The sequence below is a fragment of the Bombus terrestris genome, chromosome 4 (assembly GCF_910591885.1).
Source record: "Bombus terrestris chromosome 4, iyBomTerr1.2, whole genome shotgun sequence".
NCBI lineage: Eukaryota > Metazoa > Arthropoda > Insecta > Hymenoptera > Apidae > Bombus > Bombus terrestris.
The window spans coordinates 17,538,648-17,553,936 of NC_063272.1; the positions used below are offsets into that span (position 1 = coordinate 17,538,648).

Here is a 15,289-nt window from a genome sequence, read left to right on the forward strand (position 1 = left end):
CCCAAAAATCGCGATACAATCCACAAAGGGGTGGTTCAACGTGAAAAAATAAATCGAAAATATATGTAGAATAAAATTTTTCATACCAAATTCTATTTTTAGTAAAATCGAATTTTAAAATTCGTTTAGTGTACAATTTGGCTAATTACTGACTGGATTGAAATAAACAATCAGTAGGAAGTTATACTATATGCGAGAATAAATAAAAAGTGTGGAATAAAATTTTCCTGTTTAAAGTTTAATATACCATTTACAAGAAAATAGGATTTGAAAGTTTGATTAAGAATTCGCTTGATACACGCGTACTTGATCAATTTTCAAATTTCGTTTCCTCGGAAACTACTTTCACACATAGTTTGTAGAACAACGTCCTATTGATTATTTACTTTTGTGCATTTCAAGCCAATTAGCCAAGTTCAAATTGTACTTGACAAATTTTCAAGCTCGATTTCCTTCAAAACTAAGCATCGTATGAACAAATTTCATTTTATATCTTCGACCTGTTTTTTTATGTAAAATGTTTGTCTACCTATCGAACCACGATTGTTGGATCACCTTGTGTATATAATACATGAAGAATGACAAAGGTGGTTCTTTAGTATGCTGGAACGAATATCTTTAGTTTCAGATCATATAACGGAAAAAATGATAATATATACGCTTTGTGAGATTTTTTTTATAAAATTTATATCATGATTCCATCGTGTTTTTCTTCTTGTATTGCATTTCTGTATTTCAATTTAACACGAAAATATACATATGTAGAGTAACTATATCAATAAGTTGTCTTTTTATAGTTATATAAGCATTAAAGTAAATAATTCTAGGTGAAATTAGAAAATGTATTTAATCGAATCACTCACTGAGCATTAACTATACGTAATTTTGTATTACATAGTATAGAAGCTACAGTTAGTGCAAATTAGGAAATATTTTTAACTGAATTAATTACTTAGTATTAGCTATGTGTAATTCTGTGAAAACTATAGAAATTGTTTAAATTAGGAAATATATTTAATTGAATGAAACATACATTATAGAAGATGCATTTAATGAAACATAGCTTAAGAATGCATTTTATTGTATGAATTAGCGATTTGGTAGTTTTCCATCAACATTAAATAAGCTTCCGATTTAATATTTTGTTATCGGTGAAAATATGTAATTTGTATTCCTGTCGTTGACGTCTTTCCTTGCGAACAATGACTTTCATTCTATTGCCACGCGTGCATAATAGAGGATTGTCGCAGCGTGTACGGTAAACGTTTTCGTGCTCATCGGAGAAGCACGAGCATCCTGTTATGCCCCTACATTGCCAGCCATAAGTCATCGGACTCGAACAAAAAAGTCGACCAAACCGAAAATCCTAGTTTCAATCAATCGAATTAATATATACGGAAAATAAGTTTCTGGAGACGTTTATATTTATTTTTAAATTTAATATTAATAATTTGTATAGAAAAGATTTTTTATATGCGCATATATATGTATATATAAATTTTTTTATCGTATGTCATTTTTATAGTAGTTTTATAATATTGTATTTTTAATTATTATATAAGATAGACCGAAACATTATATCTTGTTTGTTATGTCACTCGATTGCGAAAATATTCGATTATTTCATAGAATCTTTTTTACTTTTGCTTTACTTTCTTTTATATTTGTCGAGAAATATTAACGATATTTCTTTTAAATAATTTTTTACTTATTACGTGATATTTTTTTTCGTGGATTTTTATAAAAAGATTTCTTAAGTTATACAATATTATTTTGTATAAACTTATTTCTAAAGATGATCATATTTTCTCTATTTCTGATCATTTATATTAAATTATAAATTAAAATTAAATTATATATGACAATTTTTCGCCATTTTACTAGGAACCTATCTAACTATATGTATAACAACTTATGGACGGTAGTATATATCATTAACTACATACAGTACACGTTTAGAAAGTATAAATTTTTGCTGGATTGCGTAATTCATATTCAAGCATATTGATGACCTTTTGGTTCTTCTTAATGGTTCTTATACGTTATGCAGCATCAAAAAATTTGAGATTACATGTATATTTTTGCTAACTGAGATTATTAGAATATATTTCGCTTATTGTTGACTTTCTAACGTAAATGGAACTTTACAAAGTATATAATTTAATAAAATATTGCTACGAATATAGTTCCGTGTTTTAGAAAAAATAATAATAAAGGAAGGATTAACTGTAAATCTTTAACGATGTACTACGTACCATGATAGTGACATCAGATGTTTGAAGTATCCATAGAGGGCTTCTTCGCTTTTTAAAAATTTTCCGTGTGGTACTTCAAAGAACGAGATGGGCGAATATATCTAGTCGAAATTTAAGTGGGCGTTGCGTGATTCGTTGAATCAATTGTTTGAACTGCTTGAAGAAATTCGATCCGTTCCAGCTAAGCAACGAGATTACTATATTATTCATAAGTTCGAAATTTTACATTACATAAAATGTATTTACAAAAAATCGAATTTTTGGTTTAAATTTCAATTGTTTGTCAAAATCCAAAATACGAACAATTAAGTCACCATTCCAGTCCTATTAACTTTCTTTCTAGTTTCTGGATTGATCCCGTTTGAGGATACAGAAAATTGCAATAATATATTCGAACGTATTAAATAACGATATACTAGCAATGTAAACGTACGTTGAACGTTTCAGTAATCAGTAATTTCCGTAATTTCACGAGTTGTTTTCGACTAATCTTCCCTCTTTGATTCATTATCATTATTACTTTTCATTCTTTATATAATAATATATAATACATTAGGATATCTTAAAGTACATTATTGGCTGTTTTTCAAACACCCACATTTTCTAACATCGAGTTATGTAGCGAATACGGAATTCTTTAATAACAGTTCAATTTTACGATAATGTTGCTTCAACATTTGGGTAACATCATTTTCAATGCTTTCATTTATAGCTTTTGAGGTTATGTTTATAAATATCCTGATTCCTTAACCAACCTCGATGCCTGCTTTACCATTAGAGCTTGCGCGTGTTATCCTCCCGTCATAAAAATTTTGTTGTTCGAATGGTAGAACAGGGGCCATTATTTGCTTTTTACAATCGAACCTCGGTAAGTCGAATCTCAAGCGAAGAGCTGAAATCTTCAAGTTGCGGAGGTTATGTCTAATCAAGTTTTTCGCTAATAGAGGCTTTTGTAGACTGTTGACATTCTTTAAATCGTAGAAAATTTCAAATTGTTTCTGCATTAACCGATTTCAGTTGAAGCTTTTCTAGCCAACCAAGAACCTTTTGCTGATCTTCTAGCGTTACGGTCATAAGTCTGTTATTTTCCTTTCTTCGTACGAACCACGTGCTTTCGAAGTGGAAAAAACAATTATCGTAGTTGAACTCGCGAATCCGTTGAGCATACTGAGAAACGAATAAAATTCACTGATTCACTTCCTCGTGACCGAAGATCGTGACCAGTGTTTGTTACGTATATATTTAAAGTAGCAGATTGGTTAAAAGTTGATATTCCGCTTGCTTTTCGCGCATTAAAAGAATAAACTTATGTAGAAATATTTGTTTTGAAAATATCACGGTCTCCTCGTTAAATCGTAAGCTTGCATTTGAATCGAATGGGGCGGAAGTGAAGTCTGTTGCATGTATATATGAAATGTTTATTGCAGAGTTGGGCGTTATTCGAATACAAATTTCCAAATAATTTTTTTAAAATTATTCCAGAAACATTTTTCAGTAGCAATTTTCGAACACTTTTAAATAAATCGTTGAAACACAACCTCGATTCAATTCTAAGCCGAATAATTTTTCAACGAAGGTTACAAACGAACGAAATTATTTGGAAATAACGAATAATTTATTGTTCGAATAAATTAATAAAGTATCGAGTTAAATGTGCAACGTAAACCATGATATTATATGGGTGGCTGACGTTGAATTGATTTGCGTGTATTGTTGGCCACAGTTCAACGTTCCCAACTGCTGTGACATTGTTTTAATAATTATATGAATATCTCAAGCAGAATATTTTAGGGTTTAAGCGATAAATGAGATATTTCGAGTGGTTCAGTTTTACAATACTTAAAATAGGTATTGCCAAAACGAATTAGATGACTAAAATTAGGTGTTAGGTATACGAACATTGAGGTAGTATTTTTAAATTCCATATATGTAAATGTGAATATTAAGTATGATAAACTCAGTAAAAATAGGGAAAATAATTAAGGACTAGGAAAATTGATTTTATCTGCATGAGAAATTAATTTTTAATTTAAACTTAATTGCAGGTCAGTTAAAAATAGTAAAAGATTATTATAACATACATTTGTTTTATTAATAGAAATAAGGTAAATATGATTATAAATGTTATTCTGAAAGCACTGAATAAGCTGATTTGCATATCAACAGGATACTATCTAGGAAAAATGTAGCAATAGAATAAAACGTAATAATAAAATGAAACAATTTTTGTATTTATAAATACTATTATTATATATATATATATGTAAAAAGCACGAAGCTAACCAAAAAAATTAATGTTTATATTTTTCATAATAATAAATATTCTTGTCCATTTTTGATCCTCGCATATTGTTACGTTTATTTTACTCTCAAAAATAGAATTCTTAAGAAACGTTCATCGAAAAAGAACTTACAAATTGCTTTAATTAGAACTAATTGAAACACGCTTGTATATGTTCAGCTGTTCCTTAAAATATCGCAGAAATTGCAGAAAAATGAAAAAGGTGACACTTTGACATTCAACGCTTGGAATCGTTCTCGTATTTCATCCTACTGATGTCATGAAAAAGTTTTATGCCATTTTTTTTAGAGTAACGTAATTGACGTCTGTATCTAATACGATCACCGTCCGAAATCGGAACTCGAACTTTTGAAAATGTACCTGAACTTGTTATTAAATTTTGAATATTAAGAATTAGAAAAATTTATAATTATCGCACTTCGAAGCGCATAAGTTAAATAGAAAGCCATCGTAGAGGTATTGTTGGAAAAAGCATAAAACACATTCATCTTTCTGAAAAAAGACGTCCCCTGGTTATGCTATATTGTACGTATACGTAAAATAAAAAGTTATAAACCTTAAGTATACTTGTCTGTACTGATTTCTCATAAGCCATAAATGACCTAATATCTATAAGTGGAAGTGTATATACATTGGCCGACTGGAAGTGAGAATTTCCACAGGCTGGCACAGATAAAAGTATGTACAAATCGAGGGATTCGTTGAAAATATGTCAGCGATATCGGAAGTTATCAAAAGTCGACGATGTATCAAACTGAAAGAATTTTTCAGATAGAAATATTCGCGTATATATTTTTACGAATGTAAATTTTGACACGCCATTAATCAGTAATAATAAATTATAAATTTGTGTTGCATATATTTCACATTATGGGTTTGATTACATAATGGAAATTAACGTAGACTGCTGTTGGTCAAATGTGCAGAAACAAGTGTCGACTTAGTTTATTTTTTATATCAGACGGGCATAATGAGATTAAACCTGTGACAATCAGCCTGTTATTGCGTGGAAAATCCGTATCGTGTTTGTATTATGTCTGGTCTCTTAGTATTTGCTATCAAATATCAATCGATCTAATTCCTCAATTTTTTTCTTTTAGCGTAAAACCTTTTAGTTTGAAAGCATTTTGATTGAAAAGTTAGGAAAGATAATTATTTAAAAATAAGGTGGCCTTCGGTAATCGTTTAATAATAATAATTCAGGAATTTACGCAAATATACGAGAACATTACCCGCAAAGAATGTTAACTTTGGTATCCATTATTAATATGTATGAAAGTATTTTGTATGTAATCGATTGACAGGTGCATACATTTAAATATTGTACATATTATATGTTACATAATGTACGAAATGTTCATTTTTTAAGTGAGTTTTAAAACTAGGATATTCCTGTTCTAGTAATTGCAAGAGCAAAAAATCTGATATCGGTTATTTTGTCCGGTTTCGTAGTTTTATAACATTTTTTTTTTAATTTCTTCGAGAAACAAACAGTTAGACAAACAATAGCTTTCCGTTCCACATCGTTTCCCTCGTGGAAAAGTCTCTACAAAGAATCGTACCATTTAACCTTTTTCTCTACTTAGAATAGTTCATAAATTTATATATATAATTCGCCACTTTCAGATAACTTATTCCGTGATAAATTCAGATAAATGATTCCGTAGCAAAATACTCACATCCTTTGTAAATTCCGTTTTTATTTGTTTTCCTTATCTCATATAAACTTCACTAGATAGTAAACTATCGCGTTTTCGAGATACATCGTTAATTTTTCGATGGTTTGCTTTTAGTGTGATTCACTTCGAAATTTCGAACGCAATAATGTATAGGGTACCCCAGCAATCGCGGTACAATCGGTAAGGGGGCGATTCTACATGAAAAAACAATTTGGAAATATGGAAGAACATGTGACGTTTCATTTTCTAGAGAACCGAGTATGAAAACTTGTCTCGTATACTTGAACTTGGCCAATTCCGAATTGGACAGAAGTGAACAGTCGATAAGAATATACTACGTACGAAAATAAGTTGAAGATGTGTTGGAGATCAAATTTGCTCGTAGACGCTTCCGAGAAAATGAAATTTGAATCAAGTACGCATGTATCAAGCCAATTCTTAACTGGACACGTTCAAATATCATATTCTTGAAAACGAAGTCTTGAACGAACAAATTTTATCCTGCATTTTTTATTTATTTTCGCATGCAGCATCACCCAGCTGATTATTTACTTTAACCCATTCGGTAATTAGTTAAATTTATATATATCGAATAAATTATCAGCGAGGTGTATATGAACAAATTTTATTCTATTCTATGTTTTCGATTTATCTTTTCACGTAGAATCCTCGTCGATCGTACCACAATTACTGGGACGTTGATATTCGATATCGAATGGATCCAAAAAACGGATCCAATGCGCGTGACAAGCACGCATTGTGCAACCAGGCCTTTGAGGTTAGGTTTGATTCTTTTCAGAAAAGCATCGACAGGTTCTTTTTTAGTCGATGAGTGACATGTTTCTGTAAGTTTCATTTATGATTTTTGGGAATCTTTGTTTTCAAATGTACATTCATCGAAATTATTACGGTTGATTGACAAGTTAGTCATTCCGACTGGTGCATTAATTGTTGGTTGAAAATGTGATTAAATAACGCAATTACTATTAAATAAACATCGATAAAACAAAATGGAAGACGGTTTATTTCTTGGATTGCTTACGAATTATTATTTAGCGGAATACATACGTCGTGTTTTACTAAGTATTAGATCGTAAGTTTAGTTATCGATAGTAATTAGGTTGTAAGTACATGAAATTCTCTTTTTTCTTAATGTAGTTTGTGTACTTTCCTGTAATAAATATAAAAGGAGTAAAAACTTTTGCGTGAAAATGAAGCAAAAATATAAATTTTTCTACGGTATATACAGGATATAACATGTATACAGGGTACGGTATAACATATATATAAACAGGGAAAGTTTTAATAAGAAATTAAACATTATTTAGTAGTAATAAAAGTAACTTTCAATTCTCAAGTTAAAATTAGTACGAGTGAAAATAGGTCATACTCATATATTTTACTAAGATATGAAAACAGTTACAATGACGGGTATATAATTAGAGACAGTTTCCATACGAAATTATACGTACTTGATTTACTTAGTAACTATTATTAGAGATACAAATTCGAGAAGTGTTACAAAGTACAAGAAATGCATTTTTAAATCCTGCATTATAGAAAATGCAACTGTTTAAATTTATTTATAAAAATTTGTCTAATTACGTAAAGTCTAGTCCTGAATGTATTTCCATAATTACTGACACGATATCGAGATGTGTTCTATGGCTTAGAAGTCGATACGTTGTTCCTTTCGACCCGTACAATCGAAATCACATTAAAATTAGCAATTGTGTCCGAATGATTAATTCATGCCCCTCCATATCTTTCGGCAGAAGGAAAGGACTTTGAAACCGCACGTGTGTAGCGATGAGTTGGCATACCAGCAAGTTGGTTATATGATATTAAAGTTACTGGACGCATATTATACAGGATGTGCGAAAATAGATGGCATAACGATTCTTGCAGGAGAAATATTAATTGAAATTATTGGGGAACCGATCGGCGGATACAATTTTCGAAGGTGTACGTGGCGTTTAAAATAGAATAACGAAAGGAAGAAGTCACTAAATTTTATTCCAATTAATTGTACAAAATTTAATATATTGGATACGATGCTGGATACGTGAAGGAACTTTAGTAAATGTTGGCAAATATTGAAAATGTCGATGATATGTAAATAAAATTTAGATGTATAAATAAATTGCAATCAAATTATTTAATTAAAAGATAAAAAATTAAATACTCGTGAAATGATATACATACCTAATACTGATAAATACCAGATGTGTAATATTTAAATGAAAAAATATCAAAACTAAAATATCGGTAAATCCTTTTAATATGTATTCTTATTTTTTTTTATAGTCGCTTTTAATATTCATCGACGAGATAAAAAATTATTTTTTGCTTTGATATAATGCCAATTATGTCTTATAAATATCGATGACTTAATTCAATGTGTGCATAAATCTGTTAGAGATTTGTAAGAAAATTAAGAATCTTGCCTCTTACGACCGACATCATAGCTTTCATTGGTAACTTTATAAAATAAAGGTTCGTAAAACAAAGTTTTCTTCCACGTATTCGATTTATTTTTTTCGAGGCAAGTCGACTTCTTTCTGATCGAATTGCCACTGCTTTATAGGCCTTGAATTCTTAAAACTATGTATTGCATTATTTAACTGGACGAGTTGCACGTTACGTAACATATTTCCGAAACAGTCGATCAAATCGAAATTCGATAGACAAGTTAACGAGCTGGAAACGAAATCCAAAGAACTGAAGCGGCATTGTACTCTACAAAATGGCATTCAGAACGAGAGATCGCCTCATTTTTGGCATCTAATATAGAAATGTACTAGCAAGTAACGAAATAGACGATATTTTTAAATCATTTCCATTTTTCTATTTTAGTGAATTATCAGCTTGGAACTTACGACATGGTCGTTTGAACGTATCAAATTCCATAGCTAAATTACATCAGCAGATACTTATATTGTTTGCTCGTAGAATGATTTGCATAAAACTGAATGTCAGTCTATGCTCCTTTGATGTTACAAGCTCTTAGCAATAGTAAAATAAATATATGCACAACATCCGAATCATTTTTTCTTTCGCCTAAACCAAGATTAAACTTCATTATTTTCACACAGAACGCAATAGCTTAGCAGTGAAAGTTTGTAGCATTTTATTTTAATAAAGACTGCCTTCTTACGAAGTATACGAAAGGTCGTACGCAGGTTGTATATGGGCGATTGTACTTTAATATTAAAATCTGATGAGAATATCGTATCGCGTATTATTCGAAACTATCCTATACCTTCCTAAATCTTTTAAACTTTAAAATAGGCATAGCGGTTGCTTATTGGCATAATTAGTGTCTATAATCTTTTTTTCTGCGTGTAATAAAAGCATATTAAATCGCGTAATTATCTATCTTACGTAGAATAAAAACAAGTCTTTGACACTGTTTTAAAGCAATTACCGTATTACACAGGTTAACGTTTTGATCTCTATTCTATCAGAGAACAATACTAACTCCATTAAATTAAAAATTCTTTTGTACTTCAGGTTATTTCCGTATTCGAGACACGAGTGTTCAGTCAAAGTACAAATTCTTATTAATATTTGTCGCGAGCAAATATAACTTTTCATTTGCTAAACGTACGTTAGAATTGGATATAAGGTGTAAAACTCTTGTTTCAACCGATTTGTAACGTCAGAGCCTTCTAAACGGAGAAATTTGCGTCATTAATCGCGCGAGGAACCAGGAACCCGCATGAGGCATAGCATGATGTTTGCACGTGCTATTTTTCACCTCCTTTTTTCTTCCTTTTCGTTTGTTACGTGCCTGATTTGCAGTAATATACGCAGTCGGAAGTTAGAATTTTAACTACAGTAGAGTCTCCTGTTATCCCAACACACCTAATATTTATTCTTAAAAAAATTTGCTAGTAGCAAATCCTTTCTTCTGTTACAAATATTACTATATTGGTATCAGAGATTTTGAATCCTGATCTCATTTTAATGAACGAACGAGGTTTGTAACGTTTTAACATTCTCGTGACCGTAAGCTCTGATAAGCATATAGTCTGAAGTATAGTCCGCGTATTTTTGGCGCAGTTAAAAGGATTCAAACGGTCCCTCGGAAAGTTCGTTGCGATTTAAGATTCGATATACATTTAGCGAGTTACATAGGATTTTCTGTTTCACGACCTTTCTCCATTTGTCGCGCAACTTGAATACTTCTTCATCCTTCCAGAGCCTCTCAGGCTTCTCGGCGAAAAACTTTTCGATATGTTTTGTTACGTCGACCAAAGTGTTGAAACTCGGAACGAACTATCCGAGCAGCATTTAACAAGCGTAATATTTTATTAAAAATCAGCGAGTATAGTTAAAAATAATTTCGCCGATGGGAAGGCACTAAGGAAAACCGATCGTTTTATTAAATTGCTTAAAAATCTAAAGATTTTCCAATAAGGTTTTTTGCAGGTTTTATTCGAAAAGATATTTTTAAAATTTTGTAAAAATACGCACACGTCGTAATTGGGTTGAAAATATCTAAAAGCAGGTAGCAGAGATTGTTCCACGTTGAAAAGCAACGTTACTCAACGACTGTTATGCGTTTCTGTTTTTCAATCGATTAAGCCAATCAAAAAATGCATCGAACCTAACGTTAATGTCATTTCTCTGAAATGATTCAAGTGCGTCACTCACAATTAAATACTTTTCTTAGAATACAGCTGTCTTATGCTTAATTATCACGAGCTGGATAGATGCTAGAGACAGTAACATACGATCCGCTAACATACGATCTCACACTGACTAAACATATTTTTCGATAGTTGTGTCAACGTAAATCTGAAAAAATCCAAAAAAAATACGATACAACGTCGTCATCCAGTAAAATATGTTTAATTAGTTCTTAATTATTTTTTATTCAATTTCGTAGTCCTTTATTTTCTTGTCGCAGAACTTCTTTCGATACGATCTGAGAAAAGTGTCTCATTTCGTTTGAAGATAGAACACGTTAAGAACTTTCAAATACGCGTAATTTGGAAAATAAATTTCAATTATTTGTACGTTAACATTCAGAAACTTCTCTTTATAGAATGTTAATAAATGTATATACATATACATATAATGTATTTACATATCTGATTTAATCTGTTTAACACAGCTCAAATACATGTGTATTATAATTATAATTTCTTTCGTGGTGTAGTTTATGCGATGAACGTAGAATTATTGCCGCAATTATTATTGCAAAGTTAATTATTAAGTTTACAAGTTCAATGATAAATATACGTATACGTATATAACAGTGTGCATCGGTTCAACGTATTCCGAAAATGGTCAAGTTTCGTTCTTACCTATCGGCTTTCCAGTGGACAAACATTGCGGTCTAGAGACGAAATTGAAAGAATAAACTGTCGCCGATATTCTTTACGGTGTATTCGAGAAAATGCTAATTTTATTTGGCAAGTTTCGTGGACAGACGAGACGACGTTCGCCAACAGTGGAACGGTCGATCGACAAAACGGTCATACACTGTGTAGAGAAAATCCACATTCCAGAAAAAATATACTAATAATCGAGCACGATACAGTGTAAATGTTTGTTGCGACATATCTGATAAATGGTTTATCGGATCTTATCTTTTTTATGGAATTTTGAGCGAACAAAGACATGGCAATCTTTTTTAGATTTCGATTTACCAGTTCTTGTACATTAATTTACACGATACAGATATTCCGTTATCTGCACGGCAAAGAAATAGAATACTTTCAACGAGACGATGCTTCAGCACATTCTCGAGTTGTCACCAAATATTTGAATAGAAATTATCGAGATAGTTGGATACTCGAAAGACAGAGGGTATTTTCGTCCCGTTATTAGCGTTCGAGATATCCAATAACGTACTCTGTTACAAATATCAAAAAATTAAGAAAGTGTTAAATAACACGCAACGGAAGAGAAGAATGAAAAGACGTTGAGATCGAAACGGAGAATCGCTGCGTTGGTATTTGTTACAGCGCAAGTATCCCACGACACCGAAATAATTTAGCAAACTCTCAGCCGGTAACTTGTAAAGTAGTCGATTTCGGGCATAAATATGTTAATACATCTGCGCAGAGAATAAAAAGACGCGTTTCATGCGAGGAAAAGAGGGGCAATTGCGTTTTCCAAGCGCAATTGCATACAATTATTTCCGGATTATTCTTCGTCGTGTACCATTTACCTTTGGCCTATAACATTTCTTTCTGTGTGAAACCGTTTGGAAGATACAGCTTATCCCAGACGCGTGGAACGTCCCGTATACATGATATATTATCTACTTATATATTATATTATACACATACGTATAGGTACTTATCGTCGAACTTACGAACTTAATTGCTATCTCGACACTAATAAAATAATTGAACGTTCGCGTTATAAATTATCATATATATCTTTTTGTCTGTATGATAAACTGCGCCGCAACAGAGAATTATTGGACGTTTATCCTTCGTTAAATGTTTCTGAAACCGTCGCATAAGATAATCGCTAAATTGTTTTAATTAAAACGTAATTACATTAAGCGCTCTATATCACCTAAAACGTTGTTTTTCTTTCTTTCCAAGCATTTTTAATTAACTATATTAACCGAAGTAATTCGATTGTTCTACGTCTTTTTTCAACGTCTGTAATTTTCCTATACCGCTATGTATACATACAATTCTATTTGTATTAATTATAAATTCCTTCCAAGCCGTTGTATGCTTACTTCTTCGAATAAGCAAAGTTGACGACATCACGGTGCATATTAAATAGCATTCGCTTGTATGTAGTCTATAATACGCACATCGAAGTTTCTTAATTATTCGCTATTCATTATGCTCGCTATACTTATCGCTACGTATTTAACTTATTAAGAGGCGAAGCAGTGAAATAGTTTTTAAAAGCACAATGCTTCGACGCAATATTATTGCGAAGCAGCGATCGACAGTGGATATTATAAAATATAAATTATAAATTAAAGTAGAAATATATCAACGAATTCAAGATTTCTGAGTTTACGGTCATCCTAAGCTCGTAATGTTTACATCGTCGGACTTATCTTGACATCAGCTACGATTCTATGAAATCAAAATGTACATCGTGCCCATTTAAGAATGTCAAGGCGAACTCGACTCTTTTATAGAAACATTTTTTTACCATTTTAAGTATCGCAGTTTGTAGCTGATTCAAAACAGGACTCTCGTTTGAAACATTTTTTTTTTGTTACGTTATCGGAAATGCTTCAAAACTCGTGCGCGCGACTTCGCTCAACACCCTGTATATTTCAAAGCTAGTGAAAACGGTAAACGCTTCTAGTGGTCGGCGTACCAGCTTATTTGCGTCTGTAGCGCGTACCGCGCATCCAGCCCCTTGCTTTAATTTCGAGGTGTCAGGAAATGCGTATTCGTTTGCACTTTGCATATTCGTTAGGTAACTGGCACGTAAAGTTTTAAAAGCGCCAGGGCCAGTGTCTCTATTTCTAGAAATTTATCGATTTTGGAATGATATTTACCATTTATCGTCCACGCTGGGACTTGGTATTGCCTTCTCCGTATAGTAGGTACGTACATTGGTACGTATATCAACTTTTAAGAACCGAAGGTATTTTTTTTTCTGAAAGTTTAAGGGCTTCGGTAAATCAGGCCTTTTCGCAAAATCATCAAAGAAACATTTATAACATCGTGCGTGTATATATATATCGCAACTTTATGCGAGAATAAACATTTTATTTTACATTTTCGATGTATTTTCACATATAAAGTAAGTTGCTGTCGATACCCCCGCCCTTTGTCCACTTCGGAATTGGCTAAATTTTTCAAATCCGATTTTCTCGGTATGAATAAATTTTGTCGCGCATTTTCGATTCATTTTTGTCGTCTCGATCGTTCTCTTGTCGGTTGCATCGTAATTTATTGCCGAGACACCTTGTATATTTTGGTTTCGTATCGTTCTCCTTTGTCTTTTCTTAATAAAATCCACAACATCTTATCGTATCGTATCGTATCGTATCGTATCGTATCGTATCGGTATTATGTATCATTGAAAATGAGAAATCGGAGGAATATAAATTTCTAAGGAAGCGATTTCTTTCTTTGCCATTTTAGTTGTCCGATGGAAAAGTTCTTCCCGAAGGTTGTCTTCTCGATTCGCGTGCTTCTCTTATCTGCTCGATTGTTTCTTGTGCATAACGCGATCGGTGCGAACGCAATATCCTTGACGATTTTACGAATTTTACTGGATCGACGTCACGAGAAATACTTTGTTGCAGTTTGTTCTTGAGAACGGATTTGATAGGATCGTTAATGAGGACCGAAGACGTTTGTACGACCATGGTTGGATACGGGAAAATATTTATCAATATTGTTTTACGTGTTTTTGCTTATCATTCGCGAATCAATTAACTCCATGAAAGACGAAATTATCGTAGATTTTATACTTTTCGAATTCAAGGAAGATAGGTTGCCTTATACGACCAACAAGGATAATGACGTTATCCTGTAAATTGACTTTAGTATGACGAAGACATCTTTTATTTGTCGAAATACGTTTGAAAACTCGAATAACCAATTTTTCTATAAATCGTTAATTTTATTTCATATCTAATTTAATGTCTAACCCTTATTATATTTTTTTTAATAAATAATTTATTTGTCAGTAGCAGTTGCTTCGAAAAATTCAACAACGAACAAAATACTCAAATGAACTTTTTATAAATCAAATTAGTAAACCGAATTAATTAGTAAACTAAAAAAAAAATCCAAAGTAAAAAAATATGGTACAAAGGATACAAAAATAGAAGAGAAGAAAATTGATAGAACAATGGCGGATACTGACCTTCCACGAAATGACACTTGGTTGAACCCGTCTTCGCGAAACTTATTATATACTCGATGTTTCCTTCGTCTTGCAGTCGTTAATATCTCGGTTGCATACTTTCGCTGATATAAACAATTATGTCAAAACAATATTAGTTGCTTCAGAACGACGACTCATGACGATTCTTTTACAAATTTTCACGCTCGTGTGTATTTACATACGTGCGATCTATTCTCTTTCTATTTGGATTT

The 15,289-nt window shown here is 31.9% G+C and overlaps 1 protein-coding gene and 1 long non-coding RNA gene across 3 annotated transcripts in view; one reads left to right on the forward strand and one right to left on the reverse strand.

Annotated features, from left to right (window-relative positions):
* The window catches only part of LOC100642683, a 38,071-nt gene that overhangs the window by 413 nt on the left and 22,369 nt on the right, over nucleotides 1–15,289 (forward strand). The window lies entirely within an intron of this gene.
* LOC110119238 lies at nucleotides 696–6,747 on the reverse strand. 2 transcript variants are annotated; one of them, XR_007223834.1, is made up of 3 exons: nucleotides 2,689–2,771; nucleotides 2,256–2,436; nucleotides 696–1,366 (listed from the first exon to the last, which is right to left on the reverse strand). It is a non-coding gene; the product is annotated as an uncharacterized LOC110119238 (long non-coding RNA). The 2 variants fall into 2 exon arrangements; XR_007223833.1 differs by lacking the exon at nucleotides 2,689–2,771 and adding an exon at nucleotides 6,237–6,747 and having other exon boundaries at nucleotides 697–1,366.